This window comes from Panthera leo, chromosome A3 (genome assembly GCF_018350215.1).
Source record: "Panthera leo isolate Ple1 chromosome A3, P.leo_Ple1_pat1.1, whole genome shotgun sequence".
NCBI lineage: Eukaryota > Metazoa > Chordata > Mammalia > Carnivora > Felidae > Panthera > Panthera leo.
The window spans coordinates 50,438,208-50,449,492 of NC_056681.1; positions in this window are offsets into that span (position 1 = coordinate 50,438,208).

Below are 11,285 nucleotides of genomic sequence, written 5' to 3' on the forward strand. Positions count from 1 at the left end.
CCTTTAAGGGATTTGCAAAGTCTTGTTCATTTGTAGCATTTTTGACAGCTTCCAAGGCCTCTTCCACCTGAGGTAGGAAGGAACATTTATCAGTGGATAGAATTTAAATAGTAAACATGTTAGAAATGGTCATTTGTAAAAATAAAATTATGCCTAGGGATTCACATTTAAATAAAATAGAAGTACCATTAATAAGTACTTATAATCAGAATATTTCTTCACAACACACAGGATATTTTCTACCTAAAAAGATAATGCCTGAACTCTCGAAGCACTAGAACTGTATCAATGGTCATTTATTGGGTTAGGATTCTGACGAGCAATACAGACTAACAATTTCACATAGACACATACAAGAAAATCGATCGAAGAAAAAAAAAACATGGAATTTGAAGACAAATTCTAGAAATCTTCAGGAGGAAGTGCTTCACCAACAAAAACTGAAGGAATTCCCCGAAGCGTGAGTGCGCTTGAATCTGCAACCACAGTTCTTGGCAACACCTGTGCAGCCAGAGCTGAACTGCCTGTAACTGTGAACCGAGTTCACTCCCTGCCATCCACTGCAAAGAGGAGCTGTTCCCTGTGGAGAAGCAAGTGAATCTGAAGCTTCGTTGTCACTGCAGGTGGTGTCAGCTGGGGTAGAATGCAGGTGAGCAGAATGAGAGCAGGCATGCCTCCCTAATGATGTGCCCTGCTTCCAATTCTTGCCAACTGGATCATGCAACTTTTGCAGAGAGGTCTTAGACTTGAATTAGGAATTTCACTAAGAACTCCTTTACAGATGATTTGAGGATTTGGTGGGTGCCTGGGTGGCCCTGACTTCGGCTCAGGTCATGATCTCACCGTTAGTGGGTTCAAGCCCTGCGTCGGCTCTATGCTGAGAGCTCAGAGCCTGGAGCCTGCTTCAGATTCTGTGTCTCCCGCTCTGCCCCTCCCCCAGTCACCTTAGGTCTCTCTCAAAAATAAAATAAAAAACATTAGAAAAAATAAAATAAGTGACTCGAGGATTTGGGTGGTACTAAAGTCTCTTCTCCAGAATGACTTTAATGTTTTTATTTATTTTTGAGAGAGCACACACATGTGGGAGAGTGGAGAGAGGGAGACAGAGGATCTGAAGCAGGTTCTGCACTGACAAGAGAGCCCGATGTGGGGCTCGAACTCATGAACCAGGAGATCATGACCCAGCAGAAGCTGGCGCTTCACCAACTGAGCCACCCAGGTGCCCCCTCCAGAGTGACTTTACTACAGTGTGAAGATTTCCACAACTGGTAACGTTAAACACCTGGGGTCTCGATTTAAATTAAAACGAAAATTGGAGATATGAAGTAATCCAGGACATCATCATCAGTCAACTTGCTATTTTGTCAGTGGAAATAACCAAGAACAAAATTCTGACTAAGGCACAAGACAGGTATGTGTTTGCTAAATCAAAAGTTCTTCTATACAAAAAGGGACCCTAGTAGACAGACCTCTGCTAATGCTGTCTTCTAATGGAAGCAACAGAAAAAGAGCAGGCAGCTCAGTCATGTGAAGTGAAGAAAATGCAGGGCCTAATGAAAAATTACTATTAGCTCTTTGTATTTGAAGCATGCCAAAGGGAACATGCAGGGAGTTCATCGTATGAAAATGCGGAAATACAAAGGACCACTAAATAGCTAGAAAAAGCCAGAGATTAACAGTTCTGAGCTACAGTGACCTACCTTTAAGCTTGACACAATCACAAAGATACCTAATTCAACAGCCTTAGCAAGTTTCACTGCGTGGAGGAAGACAATCGTGTATATAAACCAGTGATAATGGAGATCATCAACCTTTTTCTCTGTAGACGTGCCATTCAATTTACTAAATAGGCTAACCCATTTTTATTAAGAATTGTATCAAGCCAGGGAAGTTATTTAGAATGCTTGTAATCTAGACTCCACATAAAATTGTTTCCATTCACATTTCCTATAGAAATTCTGAATCTTTTCTTAACTGTGAAAAATATAAAATACTTTCACTTCTCAATGTTAGTCTTGTTCAATTTCTATCCAGGCTAATACTCAAGGAAAAACAGTAACAATCATTGAACAAAAAAAAAGGACTGTTGTGTGTAAAGATATTTTTTAGGGACTCAAATCAAGTTACATTTTATGGTATGGAATAGGCCAGATAAAGCATTTTCATAGTTTAATTAGAATCTTATACCTCAAACCTTTAAAACAACAAATCAGTGATGTCTCACTTTCTAATAGATTTGTAATATCTTAATACGGCTATCAACAGCATCATGGAGAGGACAGCTCTTGGCAGTTAATTTGTTCCTGGTGCTTATTTGAGCTGTAAATCTTTCCAGAGGACGTAAAAACAGGTTCCAGCCAAGAGCAAAATAATTATCTCAGAAGGAGATAAATGTTGGATTTGTTTTCTAATACATATATAAAACAGGCTTCTTACTGAATATTAATCAGACCAATTGGGAATATCTATTTTGTTGCTTTATACCTTACATTTTCTTATTGACTGTATCTGAAGAATCCAGATGCTAGTTTGAATTTATGTTTCTAATTCAGTGAAGTTCTTTTAAAAAGAAACACCAACAATGGGGTCTCTGTGTAAAGGTAGACTTAGCCATACTTAGAGTTTTAATCTACAAGGATCTCCAACAAGTAATGCAAAGTTCTCATGTAGAAACACGGGTTCAGAATCAGTCCAAGGTCTGGAAGAAATGGGACCATAGTAGAGAGTGGTGGGAGCAGACAAATGGGGGGGGGTGTGCTGAAGAGACAAGAAGGAAAAGGAAAAAAAAGGCAGTGACAAGACACTTCTTCTGAGAAGTCAAAATTAATAGAATAACCAAGTTGGTCCTTTTTTTGTTTTTGTTCTTTTTAAACAGAGCCAATGATATTTTCTTTCTGGGTGTCTGGATTAAAGGAAATTACAGGGATATAAGCCAAACAAACACTTTAAAAGTCAGTTCTTGTACAGAATACTCAGGACACTTTTTCCAAAAACTTTTTCAGAGCACTTAGATGGCACAATTGGTTAAGCATCCAACTCTTGATGTCAGCTCAGGTCATGATCTCACCGCTCATGAGTTCAAGCCCTGCATCGGGCTCTATGCTGACAGCATTGAACCTGATTGGGATTCTGGCTCTCTTCTCCTACCCAATGCTCTCTCTCAAAATAAATAAACAATTAAAAAAAAAAAAAAGGAAAACCTCCCTAGGCCCCACATTGTTAGATATGAGTCAATATGTGTGAGGAAGGCTAGGTGTGAGGTCAGACCGTTGTGTTTGAACCCCAGCTCTGTCACTTGTTTGCCTTATGATCCAGGCAAACCACTTAACCTTTCAGACCCTCAGTGTCATTTAATAAAATGAAGGTAATAATGTTTACATATTACACAAAGTTATTGTGAGAATTAGGGAAGAAATGAAGAAGGTTTGTAAATGGAAAAAATGAAGATGGCTAACTAAGCTCAATTAGAAAATAAATATAAGTGGGCTAAATACTGTAATTATGATAAAACTCTCAGATGGAACTTTTGAGAGACCGACAGAGAATCCCAATCAGGCTCCACACTGTTACCGCAGAACCCAATGTGGAGTTCGAACTCACAAATCTTGAGATCATGCCCTGAGCCGAAATCAATAGTTAGATGTTTAACCAACTGAACCACCCAGATGCCCCAACAGATGGAACGTTTAAAAACAGACCCCACAAGAGGCTATCAACAAGAGATAATTTAAACAGTAAGATAAAAAAGATGAAGATAAAACCTCTCATGCTAATGAATTTTAAATGTATCTGCAATAAATTCTAAATATATAAAATGCCAATAGGAATGTAAAAAGAAACAGAGAACTTGAATAGATCCAAGTATATGACAGAAATGGAACAAAGACTTCTGTACTCTTTTCTCAAACTACGTATTCTGTATATGTAGGAAAGGAAAGAAAGAAATGCAAAATAGCAAACACTTAGAATAACCGGCAAGAATTAGCTCCTTAAACAGAGACACTGACCTGCCACTCAGCGTCTAGCTAAGTATCGGAGTATCTGTTAAGGAAAGTGTCTAATGAAGAGGTTTTCCCAAATAATTTCCAAGAGGCAAGGCGCTTGGAACATCTGCAGACCAGGCACTTGGGAGAGTGGAAGCCTCACAGTGAAGGCCTGCCAGCGAGGACTCTAAGCAGAGCAGAGCTCCTGGGAGGTGTTATAAGGGGGATGCTTGAGAGAAGCACCTGTCCAGAACTGGGAAGTCTTTTCCAATGAGCTGATAAAGGAAGCCTTTAGAGGCAGGAGCCATAGCTTCCCTTCTTAAGAACGCCCTTGGAGTCCTGGATATCACAATTAAGTGTTCTCCTCCCACAGCAGGCCCAGCTGTGAACACCAAAGTGAGAACTCTTTGCTCAACCAGGTAAACCTGTCCTTAATATTGGCAGTTTGGGCAGGGTACAGCTGAAAAGACTCAAAGAGCTAGAAAAGATATTAAAATTTCCTCCCTTGTTAGTGGATTTAGGTATTATTTTCGGAGCTTGTCACCTAAAACTCTTAAAATCTTGGTCTTTTCACAGAGATTGTTCAAAATAGCCTCTACCCCCATTCCTAAAGCAAGCCTGCCTTCCACAGACTACAGCTTTGTCAAATTGTTGGCAACCAGCTCTTTAAATCAGTCTCCCATTTTCCTGATTGGAACTTCATGTATTTACTTCATTATACGAAAGTAGTCTGAATTCATGTAGTCATTCAATATTTATTAAGCAGCTCCTAGGAGTCAGGCAGATATATAGGGATGGGGGTACTGAACTGAGGAGTCGATCCTTCACCCCCCCTGGACAGTGTCACCTGGCTCTCCCATCAATATTTACCATCCATACCAGGGCCACAAATCAGGGCATAAGGATCCTCAATCCTGTTGGGACAGACTAACCTCATTTCAGGATCCTCCCATAGATATGGGGTTGATTGGATTTTAAGTGACCTGAACTAAACTATTTAATAAGTCTTATATAATTCTCTTATTAGGATCTAGTTTTACAGCTAAATTAAAAATATTGTCTTGGGGGCACCTGGGTGGCCCAGTCGGTTAAGCATCTGATTCTGGGTTTCAGCTCAAGTCGTGATCTCACTGTTCATGGGATAGAGCCCTGTGTCAGGTTCTGCACAGAGCCTGCTTGGAATTCTCTGCCTCTTTCTCACTCTCTCTTTCTCTCAAAATAAATAAATAAACATTCAAAAATATATATTATCTTGGAAACAGTAGTTGGCTAAGATTCCAGTAGTTGGCTAAGTAGATGTAAGATTCCACATTCTATTACTTTACTTGTTTAATCATGTACTCTGGTTTGACTGCGATACCACAGCACCATCATATTTTATGTCTCTGCCTAACTCTGGCTTTTTTTTAAAAAAAGAAACTTTTTAACAATTATTTATTTTTGAGAGACAGAAACAGAGTGCAAGTAGGGGAGGGACAGAGAGAGAGGGAGACATAGAATTCAAAGCAGACTCCAGGCTCCCAGCTGTCTGCACAGAGCCCTACACGGGGCTTGAACCCATGAACCATGAGATCATGACCTGAGCCAAAGTCGGACACTTAACCAACTGAGCCACCCAGATGCTCCCTAAAGCTGGCCTTCTTGATTAAATATTTTCTTTCCTTCATAAGCCGCTCCTCCTGATTAAATTTTGTCTTCTTGTTAACAAGTGAAGAAAATGATTTCATCAGAAAGCAAGAATGCTTAAATGCTATTGTCATGTATTCTTAACGTGTCATGTTTTATAAAGCACAATAATACAGCTTATATTCCCAAAGTTATTTTCAGCTGGTGCAAGAAAAATGACACTAGCCAGTGCCACTGAGTACTTATGGGATGTACCAGACACTGTTCTAAATGGCTTATATATACGTAATTTCGTCCCAGAAAACAGCTCTTTTCAGTGGATAGCTTTCCTATTTTTTACTTTATGCAGGATATACTGAGGTCAGGGTGGTTACACTAGCTTCCCAAGAGGTCTCACAGCAAGTGAGTTGGGAACCTGGATTTGAACCAAGGTAGTCTGCGCCAGAGTTCGTGCTTTTAACTCTCCAGCTCTACTGTCTCAGTTTCCCAGAAAGGATAGGTTTATGACGTTGATGGAGTTTGGGTTTGGGTTGTACTGATCAGTTGACGATGAACACTCATTAAGAGCCTTGCCCCATCTGATCAGTCTCCAGGATCTAGTCATTCCACCTCTTTAATATCTTTAAAACTTACCTCCTTTTCACAACATGCACTGCCACTGCCTTCATCTGCCTTTCAGTCACTGGCCTGGATAATTTCACTGGTCTCTTCATCTGTCTCCTTGCTCGGATGCACCCCTTTTCTAATTCTTTCTCCATATTGCTACCAAAACTATTGATATAAATCCCAAATCTGATTCTAAGGCTTACAAGTACTCAGTGGCTCCCCATAATCCACACAGAGTCCAAATGAATCCTCATGTTATCTGAGGCACTAAACAACTTGTATTGCCCCATCCAACTTTGTTAGTGCCTCTCCCCACCTTGCCCTGTATGCTCCAGCAAGACAGAATCAATTATATTATTGAGAACACCCCAAGTCCCTTCTCTTGCTCTCATCCCTTGGTTCCTTCCCTTGGTGTGTGAAGCTCTCTGTAGCTGAAGTCTGTTGTCTGACCTGAATCTATCTCCTTTATTATGGCACAAGCACCCCATGAGCACACTAAGGGCAGATTTCCAGCAAGTTCCATTAGCTTGTGTGGCACCTCGGTGACCTCTCTGTCACCCAGTGAGGTAGGAATATCTGGATCTTGGCCCCAGCTCAGAGTGGCTGGGATGGTCTCCCTGAAGTGCTCCATTCCAGTCTTTGGGGTAGCAGCTGCTCCTTATATCTGCTATTCCTATGTTGCTTAGAGCTCTCTTCCTGCTACCCAAACCATTATAACTCTACTCTGCTATTGGAGTTAACAGTTCTTCATATTAAGCTTCCCCCTGCTGAACTTACTGTGAAGTTTTAATCTCATCACTGAACAGAATGATAGATCCCCAAGCTCTTCTGATGGGACCAACCTCTTCCAAGTCACCCTCAACCTTTAGGCTACAGTTTAGCTTGGCCGTCTGACTCCCACATACTCAATCTTGTCCAAGAAATTGGTTCCAGGAAAAGCAAATCGCATTCAATTTAATTAGACCGAATCCTGAGACCTCCTTCTCCCAGCCACATCACCCTTTCTCATATTATCCTCAAATGACCAACACTATAATTTGGTTGAACTGATCCCATCTGTGACTTGGGGGATGGTGAGGGAAAGGAGTAAGCACTGACCAAATTAAAAAAATCAACACATCCCATTCCCGCTCTAAATAATTTTTAGAGATAATCACTTAATTCATCAGCCAATAGAATTAACAAGACCATGAAATTTTATTTGTGCTAAAAATAAAAGGGAAGAGAATTCACTCTTTCCTGCTATCTTTAGTCTAGAAGCATGTAATCTTGAGAATAGTTAGCAGCTATCTTGAGACTATGACAAAAGGGCCTACAGAGAAGTGTGCTCTTAGTGAAGGAAAGGAGATAAGAGCCTGGTTCTTATCACATTTTTGTGCCTTGATCAAGCCTTGCTTGAAGCTAATTACCTCTGGACTTTTTACTTTGGTGAGCCAATACACTCCTTTTTTAATATACGAAGTTGAAAATGAACTTTTGGGACCTCATCAAAATAAAAAGCTTCTGCACAGCAAAGGAAACAATTAGCACAACTAAAAGGCAGCCGATGGAATGGGAGAAGATATTTGCAAATGACATAGCAGATAAAGGGTTAGTATCCAAATCTATAAAGAACTTATCAAACTCAACACACACACACACACACACACAACACACACACACACACACACTCATTAATCCAGTGAAGAAATGTGAAGAAACCATGAATAGACACTTCTCTAAAGAAGATATCCAGATGGCACACACATGAAAAAATGCTCAACGTCACTCACCAGGGAAATACAAATCAAAACCACAATGAGATACCACCTCACACCTGTCAATGTAGAATGGCTAACACTAACAACTCAGGCAACAACAGATGTTGGCGAGGATGAGGAGAAAGAGGATCTCTTTTGCACTGCTGGTGGGAATGCAAACTGGTGCAGCCATTCTGGAAAACAGTATGGAGGTTCCTCAAAAAATTAAAAGTAGAACTACCCTACGACCCAGCAATTACACTATTAGGTGTTTATCCAAGGGATACAGGTGTGCTGTTTCGAAGGGGCACATGCACCCCCATGTTTATAGCAGCACTATCAACAATAGACAAAGTATGGTAAAAGTCCTCATGTCCATTGATGGATGTATGGATAAAGAAGAGGTGGTATACATATACAATGGATTATTATTCTCCAATAAAAAATGAAATCTTGCCATTTGCAACTATGCGGATGGAACTAGAGTGTATTATGCTAAGTGAAATTAGAGAAAGATAAATCTCATATGACTGAAGTCATATGAAGAATTTAAGATACAAAACAGATAAACTTGAGGGAAGGGAAGCAAAAATAATATAAAAACAGGGAGGGGGACAAAACATAAGAGACTCAAATATAGAGAACAAACAGAGGGTTGTTGGAGGGGTTGTGGGAAGGGGAATGGGCTAAATGGGTAAGGGGCTTAAGGAATCTCCTGAAGTCATTGTTGTACTATATGCTAACTTGGATGTAAACTAAAAAAATAAGTAATTAATTAAAAAATAAAATAAAATACCAAGCTGAGTTGGGTTTGTGTTACTTAAAGTGGAAAACATCCTAATTAGTATAACTTCATTGTAGGTGAGATCACAGCCATGTGCACATTTTCCTAATATGCAATGCTTTTTTTTAATGTCTTCCTTAGTAGCCTATAAAGTTTTGAAGGCAGGGGCTGAGACTTATTCACCTTTGAAGTTATCTGAGCACAGTGTCTTGTATACACTAGGCATCCAGTAAGTCCTTTTTGAAACGATAACTGAATACATAAATAAATTCCAAACAACCCAGCTGTGTGAAGTTAATGCTGCAATAGCTGTGACAGAAAAGATATGCTAAGAACCTGGGCAGTAATTTCCCTCTTTTATATTCAGAAACAAGGCTATTTTATGTCAATTGACTGCTGTTCTTCTAACACAAGACCCACATTAGAGCTGTAGGACTACACAGCCAACTACTGAGAAATAATCCGTTACTGAGGACACCCAACACTATTTGATGCTTATGTCCCGAAAAGCAGAGGTAATATTCAAGTCACCCTGTCTCATCAATGTCCTGCAAACAGGAGGCAGCTAACTCAAGAGAGTTAAAAATCTTTATTATTTCCCTTCTTCTGCTGGCATTGAGCTTTATTTGCTCTTCTTTTTCCAACTCTTTGATGTGTGAGATTTGGTTGTGTACATGAGACTTTCCTTCTTTCTGGAGGAATGCCTGGATTGTTATATACTTCCCTCTTATTACCGCCTGGCCACATAGTAAAGGTTTTGGACTGTCATGTTTTCATTTTCATTGGCTTCCATGTATTTTTTAAAAGGATTCTTTTATTTATTACTCTTTGATTTCCTGATAAACCAATGTATTCTTTGTCAGATGTTCTTTAATATCCATGTATTGGTGGTGTTTCCCATTTTTTTTTTCTTTTGGTTGACTTCAGGTTTCATAGCATTGTGGTCTGAATATAAGAGGGCTGATTTGTGACCTAGTATAATCTACTCTGGAGAATGTGGCGTGTGCATTCAAAAAGAGTGTGTGTTTTGCTGCTTTAGGGTGAAATGCTCTGAATATATCTGTTAAGTCCGTGTGGTCTAGTGTGTCATTCAAAGCCATGGTTTCTTTGTTGATCTTCTGCTAAGATGATCTATCTTTTGATGTAAGTGGGGTGTTAAAGTCCTTTACTATTATTGTATTATTATCAATATGTTTCTTTAAGTTTGTTATTAATTGGTTTCTATAATTGGCTGTACCTAGCTGGGAGCATAAATATTAACAATTGTTAGATCTTCTTCTTTGATAGACTTCTTTATTATGACATAAGACTTTCTACACTTGATCTTAGCCAAAAGGCCGAGAAGCGATTAGGACTTTCTTCATCACTTATTACAATCTTTCATTTAAAATCTAGTTTGTCTGATATATGTATTGCTACTCCAGCTTTCCTCTGATGTCCATTAGCATGACAACTGGCCCTCCACCCCTTCACCTTCTATCTCAATGTGTCTTTGGGTCTAAAACGAGTCTTTTATAGGCACCATTTCAATGTTCTTGATTTTTTTAATCCATTCTGATATGCTATGTCTTTTGACTGGAGCATTTAGCCCATTTACATTCAAATAATTATTGATAGATATGAATTCAGTGCCATTGTATTACCTGTAATGTTGCTGTTCCTGTAGAATGTCTCTGTTCCTTTCTAGTCTTCGTTGCCTTTGGCCTCTCTTTCCCACTCAAAATGTCCCCTTTAACAATTCTTGCAGAGCTGGTTTGGTGCTCAATAACTCCTTTAGTTTTTACTTGTCTTGGAAACTCTTTCTCTCTCCTATTCTGAATGACAGCCTTGCTTGATAAAGTATTCTTGGCTGCATATTTTCCCCATTTAGCACATTAAGTATATCATACCGCACCCTTATGGCCTGCCAAGTTTCTATAGACAGGTCTGCTGTTAACCTTATAGATCTACCCTTATAGGTTAAGGACGTTTTTTCTTTAGCTTCTTTCAGAATTCTCTTTTTCTTTGCATTTTGCAAGTTTCACTATGATATATTTTTGTGTGGACCTGTTTTATTGATATTGAGGGGAGTTCACTGTGTGCCTCTTGGGCTTGAATGGCTGCTCCCTTCCCCAGATTGGGGAAGGCCTCAGCTATAATTTGTTCAAATAAACTTGCTGTCCCTTTTCCCCATTCTTCTGACACTCCTATGATAAGGGTATTATTACACTTTATAGAATTGCTTATTTCTCTTAGTCTATATTTGTGACCCAATAGTTTTCTTTCCCTCTCCTTCTCAACTTCATTATTTTCCAAAATTTTATCCTCTATAGCACCTATTTTATCCTCTGCTTCTTCCATCTTCATTATAATTACAATGAGTCAATTTTGCATCTCAGTTATAGCATGTTTTATTTCAGCCTGACTACTTTTTAGGTGTTTTATTTCTGCAGCACAGGTTTCTCTGAAGTCTTCTATGGTTTTTTTTTTTCAAGTCCATCAGGCATTCTTATGTCTGCTCTTCTAAATTATTCTTCAGATATTTTACTTCTATCTGTTTTGAGCAAA